Genomic DNA, 10,641 nt, shown 5'->3' on the forward strand with positions numbered 1-10,641 from the left:
CTTAGCGATTATTGTTGCTTATTAGACATGTGGCTTCCTTGAGACATGTTTCGAAATCAATAAATCAGAGAATCGTTGGACGGAATGGTCGATTCCCTCGTATCTGCTCTTCGCGTATTTCATATAACCAATATGATCATAATTTAGGACGCTGAATTGAATGCCAGTAAAAATAACCCGATGGAACTACTAAGATATGATAACTTGAGAGAACAATTTCGTCGTACGTACGTAATTTAACGAAAGTAACGGCGTCGTCGTCTGTGTTTACAAATTTTCACCGTGCCGCCATCTTTTATTAGCTGAATGCTTCAAGAACGGGTATGCGAGCGCCATCTCGCGCTTTATAGTTGAATCAACTACCTAAGTCGAAAAGGGACCCTGCCACATCTACATAGTACCATAATTCCTTGTCGCTCGTCTATGTCTCTATTTTGCACCGCTTCAACTATTTCACACTAATTATCTTTCCAAACACTGCAATTGTGCTCTGGTGCTTTTCAAAAATAAATCAACTCGTTAGGAAAAAGCTTCGTGTATGTAGTTTTGTTTCGGTACCAGTGCCCATGTCAGATCTGCTTACTGAGAGGTCAACGAATACGAAATAGGGCCTAAGGGTTACTGAATATGACCTATTTGTGTAATATTGTCTATCCCCATGGTTCTCTAAAACAAATGCGAGATCTTTGTATGAATAAAGCTGGTAAGCATACAGGATTCACCTTATTATGAAATTGCTGCTACACTAGTGGTTTAGCTCATTGTTGCAACTAGCTTTGAGCTTCGCAGCGCCTCAGTGACAGATTTTCATCACTATGTTTCAATAATGTAATTTTTATAAATGATGATTGCAGTATCTTTCAGTAATTTGGGTTTTTGAAACAGTGTATCTCCCTTTTTTGGAGTTGCTAGATCATGACTGCATATGCGTAGTTTTGTGAGTATTTTTTTTCTCACCTTGTAACTGATAGATTGTCCAGATTTATTTTACAAGTCATTGACATATAAATTGAACAGACTAGAACTTAAAACACAGTCCTTTTTTCAACTTTCAAGCTGGGCGAGACAAAATTGTTTGTTTTGATATGTAATTTTGTGTTAGTGTACATGTGTTTAATAAGGCTGTATAATTTGCCATTAATATTATTTTTGAGAACTTTATGAAAAACACCAACTCTCCATACCGAATCAAAAGCTTTGGTAAAATCAACAAAAAACCATAAATATTCTGCTTTTTGTTGATATATTTGTGTATTATTGTCTTTAAGGTAAATATGTGATATATTGTGCTGTGGTATTTTGCGAACTCATATTAAAGGGACGCTTTTTCTTTCTGCTGGCCTCCGTGTTGTGACACAGGTTTGTACAGGACTTAAGACAGTGATAGCCGAAGTGGTAGCCTGCCCAAGTAATAGTACACAGCTGAGGGGCCCCGTAAGGGTTCTGACTTAAAGATACCTGACGGCGAAGTTCTGCTTGGGTTAACGGCCCAATCTAGGCCAATACAACACTGAGAATAGTGTATTGCAGCTTTCTGTCATTCTGCTTAGACTCTTTAAAGGATGTATAAACGAAAACGATGAATTTAGTGTTAAGTTTGGACATTCGGATACATTTGACATCTGTATCACAAATACATACATTATTTCACAGTTTAAATTCATGATTACCCCCGCATAATAACAGCTACAGAATAACCATTCAAACATCTTGTGTGTGACCCCTAGCCTTGAGGTCTCACCTTTGACTATGAGTTATTAATCACTGCGTGTTAGGGCCGTCGGTCCACGGTAAAACACAGTTCTGCATTGTACTCACTGTACAGTTTGCGCCCTGTAAAACGCTTTCAATTTGCAGACAAGTTCCGCGGAGTAATGGTCGAGCTGGAACTCTACCTGTTTTGCCCGCCAAACTTAGATATCAAAAGTTAACTGACTTTGCTGACCTGGTGACCTATTAGTAGGCTAGGCGAAGGGATAGTAAGAAGACGATATATACGCACATATGGAGCCATAGTTGTTAGTTTCTGCATTTTTTTAATCTACAAAACTGACAGCTAACTATATACGACAACGTTTGCAAAATAAAAAAACGACTAATTATAAACCTATGTCAATTTAAACCTAGTTAGGTTTCTGGTTGATTTCTAAATGTATTCCTGAAGTTTGTCACATCTATTTATGAGTCGATGACAAAAAGTAATTGCCCTTTATCAAGCTATACCGGAAATATCAAAATTAATGTGTGAATGACAGTGGTAATTACCCTGGATCAAGCTATACCATAAATGTGAATATTATTGTATGAATGACAGTGGTAACGGCCCTGGAACATGCTATACCACACATATAAATATTAATACGTGAATGACAGTGGTGATTGCCCTGAATCAAGCTATACCACATATTTGAATATTAATGTGTGAATGACAGTGGTAATTGCCCTGAATCAAGCTATACCAAAGATTTGAATATTAATATGTGAATGACAGTGGTGATTGCCCTGAATCAAGCTATACCACAGATTTGAATATTAATGTGTGAATGACAGTGGTAACGGCCCTGAATCAAGCTATACCACACATATAAATATTAATACGTGAATGACAGTGGTAATTGCCCTGAATCAAGATATACCACAGATTTGAATATTAATGTGTGAATGACAGTGGTAATTGCCCTGAATCAAGCTATACCACTGATTTGAATATTAATACGTGAATGACAGTGGTGATTGCCCTGAATCAAGCAATATCACAGATTTGAATATTAATGTGTGAATGACAGTGATGATTGCTCTGAATCAAGCTATACCACATATTTGAATATTAATGCGTGAATGACAGTGGTGATTGCCCTGAATCAAGCTATACCACAGATTTGAATATTAACGTGTGAATGACAGTGATGATTGCCCTGAATCAAGCTATACCACAAATATGAATATTAATGTGTGAATGACAGTGGTAATTGCCCTGAATCAAGCTATACCACAGATTTGAATATTAATGTGTGAATGACAGTGATGATTGCTCTGAATCAAGCTATACCACATATTTGAATATTAATACGTGAATGACAGTGGTGATTGCCCTGAATCAAGCTATACCACAGATTTGAATATTAATGTGTGAATGACAGTGGTGATTGCCCTGAATCAAGCTATACCACAGATTTGAATATTAACGTGTGAATGACAGTGATGATTGCCCTGAATCAAGCTATACCACAAATATGAATATTAATGTGTGAATGACAGTGGTAATTGCCCTGAATCAAGCTATACCACAGATTTGAATATTAATGTGTGAATGACAGTGGTGATTGCCCTGAATCAAGCTATACCACAGATTTGAATATTAATGTGTGAATGACAGTGGTAATTGCCCTGAATCAAGCTATACCACAGATTTGAATATTAATGCGTGAATGACAGTGGTGATTGCCCTGAATCAAGCTATACCACAGATTTGAATATTAATGTGTGAATGACAGTGGTGATTGCTCTGAATCAAGCTATACCACAGATTTGAATATTAATGTGTGAATGACAGTGGTAATTGCCCTGAATCAAGCTACACCACAGATTTGAATATTAATGTGTGAATGACAGTGGTGATTGCCCTGAATCAAGCTATACCACAGATTTGAATATTAATGTGTGAATGACTGTGGTGATGGCCCCAAATCAAGTTGCACCACAAATATGAATATAAATACGTGAATGACAGTGGTGATGGCCCTTAATCAAGCTGTACCACAAATATGAATATTAATACGTGAATGACTGTGGTGATTGCCCTGAATCAAGCTATACCACAGATTTGAATATTAATGTGTGAATGACAGTGGTAATTGCCCTGAATCAAGCTATACCACAGATTTGAATATTAATGTGTGAATGACAGTGGTAATTGCCCTGAACCAAGATATACTATAAATGTGAATATTAGAGTGTGAATTACAGCAATCGTCGTAAACATCTTAATGTTTATATAGGTCTGCATTTGTATAGGCGAGTCGCTTTCTGCAAGCTTCCCTTACCATTATAGCTTTACGATCAGTTTCTGAAAATAGCAAGTTTTTCCAGAAAATTTTTAACCTCGCTATTTTGTTTTCGAATCTCTTTGCTAATATTTTCACTTGATAGCTGTCTTTGTTACACTGTTTGTTATAGAATCTTGCAGGTGATGTATCAATGTCGAAAGTAGATACAATGTCAGAAGTAACGTCTGAAATGTCAGAGAAATTTAAGTCTTCAATATTTGGACTGGCATTTGAAAACGATGAAGATTTTGCAAGTTTTATGTCCGAAGTCTGCATGCTGGTTGAAAGTGTTAATCTATCTCCGTATGGTTCAGTCATATTTTGTACTTGATTACTATCAAGACCTGCTGATGATCTCGTACATTGTCCATCCACAGTGTGATCTATATCTGAGACTGATGATGATATTGCAACTTGTCTTTTGAGGTTTTGTACCTTTTGTACGAGTAGTTGAGCATATTGATATGGAACACCACTCGTCATGCGAGCAATTTTCGAACGTATGTTGTTATCTATCTCAGATGCTTTGGGATATCCAGCGGTATTTCTATAATCTGCAGAGCTTGCAAGCTGTTCTTCCAACTTTTGTATTTTTTCCAGGAGCACGTATGCATAGCTTTGAGGAACATCTTTTTGACTATGTCCGGGCTCTAAATTTGTACGACGATAGTTCGGAGCACTTGGTGATCCTTCCATGTTCATGACAGGTGTTTCCACCCTCTTCTTTTTATTCTTCTTGTTTCTCAGCCGTTTCAGACTCTTTTCTCTTCTAGATCTTTGTCGCCATCTTATTCTCTGTATGAATAAAATAACATTGTAAGTGACTGATATTCTGACAATCCTCGTTTGCCATTGTGTTGGAAAAAGTAACACGGTATGGTTCATAGTGTTAAAAGTCCTTGAGATGGAATGCGTCCTCGAAGAGAAGTACATATTAGTGCCTTAACTTTGTTACTCTTGCACGAGACATCTGGCCATCGTATACATGAGTAAATGGCTCCTGAGAAAAATTCTAGAACCTTACAATTTTACGCCTCGAACTCATCTTGAGTGACGGCTTTGTACATTTTGGAACGCCATCATCATGACTTGATTTGATTTGTATTCTTATAATATGAAGGTGATGTCAACTCACTTTGTCCGGATGTTCAAGAGCATCTACGGTAGACGAGTCCATTTTCTTCAGCAACGTTGCAAGAGTCGGATTTTGAGGTAACCTGTGAAAAGAGCGGGAATGCTGAAAAAGTGTCCACATATTATAAACGTATGCAAACATAATCTAGGTTACAATATTTTATGGAAGGTCTGTTTAGTACATATGCGTAAAATGCAGTTTGATAACCTTAGGGTTTGAAATTACTCTGAATACATGTATCTTTGTTTTCTATTTTAACACTTTGTATCAACCCTGATCTGTCGTTTTACACCCTATCATGTTGAGATATTCACGATTCAGATGATCAATGAGCTTTCATCATTATTGTGTACTCTCGTATTGAAGGTAGTTGCATGTCAGTCCAGTCTTAAATTAAAATTCGAAATTGTTAATTACAACACAGCATATTCATACTCAAGCTGTATTAATAAACATAGGCATTTCAACACGATTTTAAACAATTCAGTAAAACAAAACCATCTGAAATACAATGAAAATATTGAAATGAGAAAAATATTAAATATTAAGTTTAATATAATTACTGATCATTCAGCAGCTTCAGCTTCTGTCCATTGTTACTTTAAAATTCATTTGTGTTCATACTATTTTAGAATATTTATAATCAGCTGTCATGAAACGATACATAATGATTCCATAATTTGTTTAATTATTATTAACATTAGAGCCATTGGATGACTTGACAGTGTGTAATATTCGTTCATTTTTAATTGAAATTCCTACCAAACAGTGGAATCTGAAGATGTAAAAATAGGAACCAACATATTTTCAGAACCCCCATGAACAAGTGCAGACGGTTTACAGATGCCCCTTACTATCCCAAGAAATTTCAAATCATCCCGGATTCCACCACCTCCCCACCATCACCACGTCTTATTTGAGAGCTGGCATATTGGATTCTCACTCCTAGCATGGGCATTCTCTGTCTACGCAACTTACTTTACGATGCTACTAAAAGAGACATTGGGAGGATATCGGTAAAAATCAAATTATCAATAAAATTGCTGTATTATGTTAAGCGCCCTTCAAAATGGCCCAGTTTTGGCAATCACGGAGCTGTTAAACTGTCCACAAAATTAAAAACCGCCACTTGCGCGATGACACTTATGGTCGGGGGGGGGGGCAGTTGTCCGGAGGGTAGTTGAAAGATAAATAAAAATCTACTGACGACAGATGCTAACGGATTCCAACGGTGACACACAAAGATACCTCTCGATAAGGCGTCTCTTTAAATGTAATCTTTCCCCAAAGCCAAGGCAATTGAAATCGAACTACTCCCACTGAGGCATTGTGCATGTGTCTGATTGGCTGTATTTGTACATTCATCCCTATTTGTGAGAGTCGGATCAAGTTTAACAGCTTCAGATAAAATAGAGAGTCTAACTTTGAAAACGGGACGGGGAAAGGATACATTTTTGAAAAGCACACCGGCATTGCCCCAATTCCTGCTGCCCATCCAATCTTAATCGCTGGACCGAGGTTTTTTTGATTCATTAAGGTGAAGATGCATGTAACACTGTCTGTCTCGTTTGTTGACACATCTTAATGGGTCAACCTGTACCAGTGTTGAAATGGCGGGCAGTATTTCCCGCCAAATTTTGTATTGCCGCCAAAAGCATGAGAACGTGGCAAGTCCAGATGGACAAGGCATAAAGACTTGTAAGTTTTACATTAGCTTGCAAAGTGCTGTTTTTTGGAGTAATTTTACAAATGCGTTAACGTTAAGCGATAGGTTACGATTCCTCATCAGCAACATGAATCGAATACTGGAATGTGCCCACTCCTCATGGTAAATCAGACCTGGCAGTCAATGGTCTACGTACAGCTGTCTTTTTTTTCTCTTTTGAATTTAAATTTGTTTGGAACATGCCAGTGCAATACAAACTAAGTGAATTAAAATCTTGATTGATACTTACAGAAAAGTGATGTTGGTATATAGTTTCTTTTCAAGCAACTATTTACAGCTCCAAGTCGGGCATCATGTAAGTTGCGCGATTCTCCTTTCACCACGAATAAATGGCGCCCAAAGTGTGCTTCGACTGGTCGAATGGAATGTCTGCACACATACGTCACAGGAAGCTAATGTTATTTGGTAGTATGCTTTCCTTCACGGTTGAAACATCGAAGTAGACAAGTGACAAGAAAAACAAACATCATGCAGACTAGCCATGGTGTCTACTGAGCATTACTGGTAACTTGTTTATTACAGCAAAGATAGAGAATGATGTTTCCTCTCAAACACTTACTATAATAGAGCTCTTTCATGTCAGAGCGGATTTGATATTTAAATTTTATTTTTAATGGCAGAATAAGTTATTATTACAACAAGGGTCGCAGTAAATTACGTGTGAAACCTCTGTAAACCCGTACATTACTACCTAAGCTCCTATAATTTAGTAGAGATGACTTCGCAATATTTACGACACTACTTGAAGTAATTACGGTTGTTTCAATCGGATTTGAACTCACAACGTACGGTACCCAGTAACCTAGCGTAGAAGCCCCAGACAGAATCGCTCGGCCAAATCCCCAAACTTAAAAAGATTGGTTCAATAACTGAACTAAGTTGTTAAATTTTTCTGACTGCGACCCCAACACCCGATGTATATAAACTCTCATTGTAGCCATACAATCATAACTCATTACGTTCATATATACTACAATTAAGGCATTGGCCATAAGCAATACCTGGCAGCTATTTCCTTGTTGAGCAACATCGGAACACAATTGTATGTTCTCTTGACTAGGATTTCATTTAATTAACATCTTGGAATCAGCACTTTCGTCTTCTCCTCCTTTTGGCTTTCATTGGGCCTGAAAGTTGTTTGGTTGTCAAGGTTCTAGAGTATGAAACAAGCACTCAGTCAAACCTGACATAGTTAGCAGCTGTAGTCATCTATCAAAGCTTGACTACAATGGTTCAGAAAAAAGCGGGTATAGGCTGGAGGCAACTTGAATCTTTCGATCTTTTTTGCCTACCATTTGACATGATTTACAACATCTACTCACATCCCGTCTCGTTTGACCGGTAGAAATTGTTGTCGTAATTTTATTATGAGTTTTATTTATTCCAAGATGCCCACTCATAGATTGTCGTGGGCTCAACTAATTATATTTGTACGAGATAATTAAGGCACAACTATTTGATCAACAATTCCTCGTTTATCTTCAGCTGATGCATCAGGTAGCCGTCAGTATCCTATAAGTTTGCCATTTTTTTGTATAGAAATATACTGGTACTTATTATAATTTCACTGAGGGACAATGACCTTTCCCTTAAATTCACAATTTCAGGATCCTTTTGCTGTTCTGTAATAAGTCTGTTACGACTGAAATTTTGCTTGATAGAGTCCTCATTTTAGAATGCATTTTATTACTGACATTGGAGACATCTTTGCCGTTATTAACAGTAGAGTGACTCTCATGAAGTCGAGAAAAGAAGGTGTCATCTAGTCCTATATCAACATCATCATTAAATCTATCTGTCACATCTTTACTATGAAATGAGTCCTTTTGACCTATGGCCCTAGTTACAACACAAACGGCAAATATTTCGGTTTCATGATCACAACGCCCGTCATCAAATTAGGTTTCTCAGTTACAATTGCATTGGGGAACACTTTTCCTCCAGCCAAATCATTTCTTAGTAACATAGAAATACCTTCAACAGGTAGAGTGGGTCGTACTCACACTGTAACAGGTTATGAAACTAAGTCTGACTGTAAATTTATCGAATGCAATTTAACATTCATATAACCCAATTCTACAATTTTTATTTACACATCAACATTCATATAACCCAATTCTACAATTTTTATTTACACATCAACTTTAGCAGAGTTCATTCCAGACAAAGGTAACACACTCTATAATAATAAAGTTTGTGACGCTGCTGTGTCACGCAGTATCTTTATGGGTCGTTGATTAGTTTCATCCCTAATTAAGAATAAAAATCCCTCAAAGACAAAGGGTTTAAAATTGTCTATCACATCCGACTTTGACCTTTCAACAAATTTCCAACTTTAAACACTCTGGATATTTTTGGAAGTCTCCCTGCAATGGTGTAAGCAGTCAGTTCAATGTTTACTTTAATTACCTGTCTTTTCAAAACCCACCATCGTGAAATGACATGGCCTTTCTTTTTTCATCAGGCACAGGTAGTCTTTAAGATCCGAACATTACCTTTTACATGGAAATTAGTATTCTTCCTTGACTTTATGATAAGATAGAGAATTGTATTTAGATTTTTATATTGATTTTGAAATAGAAAATCACTTGACAAGGATTTGATCGCTTTGACTGCTTCAATTAAAGCTCGGTTTGTAGGTCAAAGAATAATAATCAGCCATTCACTGTGGCAGCTTCTTGCAAATTTCAAACTTTGTGTTCATCCAAGTGACTTGTTATATCAACATGTACACATCGTTTAAACTCTTCATCCAATATTAGCTTCCTAATTAGTTTATCATAATTCCGATTTATTCGTTTCGCCTGCAACCATTTATCGATTTATCTTTCCCTTTCTTTGTCAAATTCAACATGAGTTTGATCGCCTTGTTTGTGAACAGTTCTGAACGTTTGCTGGTAAGCCTCTGGTACCTGCTCGTCCGATTCAAGAATTGCATTTTTCACACAATCATAGCCATTACGTCGCAACCGAAGTCACGGGAAGCTGGTTCTGAGGATGGGGATGAAGCAAACTTTACGCTCGTCAACCACTTGTACAAATTATAGGTAAATGTGCCAATGTGGGTTCAAATATCATGCTCGAGTCAAAATCAGGGAATATGTACATTATCAGAAGAAAAGGTGGTGTCAAAATTGCAGAGGTTATACTCTTTCGGTAGGATTGTCGGTTGGGGTGGCCTTGAACACCTCCGCTCCCACATCATTTGGACAGTGCACACGTCTACATACTCGGGAGATATATCATTGAGAAGTGCAGTGCGAAACATCCTGTTAATACATTTTATATTCCTGTAAAAGTGAGAGATTTGAATGGGATCTGCTTTTGTCTGATGTAGCAAGGTGGGAACAATAAAGAACAAGAAGAGGTTCAAATGTCGCCATCTCTGCAGCAGATTTCAATACATATAAAATTGAATGTTTACAAAATATTAAGGCAATGTCACTTGAAGAACAGCAAACTGCCCTATCATGCAACGACAGAAATCATTGCAGCAATCTGTTTAGACAGGTGAGATGTTTAATATTGACTTGAAAGTCGGTATGATCAAAGTTTAATTGAAATATGTGAATAAGTGTACTTGAAACTGTAGCGACTTTTAGCCTTGGTGAGAATGGCCATTGCAATGAAAGCGCCACACATATATTTGATGCAGTACTTTTTAATGTGCAACCTGTACGTGTTATTTTGATGAAATATGAGTGCAAGTCACTAACATTGATAGGCAATACGAT

General features: G+C 37.1%; 1 long non-coding RNA gene across 1 annotated transcript; it reads right to left on the reverse strand.

The window, feature by feature from the left end:
• Positions 1-2,603: 2,603 nt before the first annotated feature.
• On the reverse strand, positions 2,604-7,253 carry LOC139134954 (uncharacterized). The gene is made up of 3 exons (XR_011552910.1): positions 7,137-7,253; positions 5,182-5,263; positions 2,604-4,841 (listed from the first exon to the last, which is right to left on the reverse strand). It is a non-coding gene; the product is annotated as an uncharacterized lncRNA (long non-coding RNA).
• Positions 7,254-10,641: the final 3,388 nt, after the last annotated feature.

Source organism: Ptychodera flava, chromosome 1 (genome assembly GCF_041260155.1).
Source record: "Ptychodera flava strain L36383 chromosome 1, AS_Pfla_20210202, whole genome shotgun sequence".
Taxonomy (NCBI): Eukaryota; Metazoa; Hemichordata; class Enteropneusta; family Ptychoderidae; genus Ptychodera; species Ptychodera flava.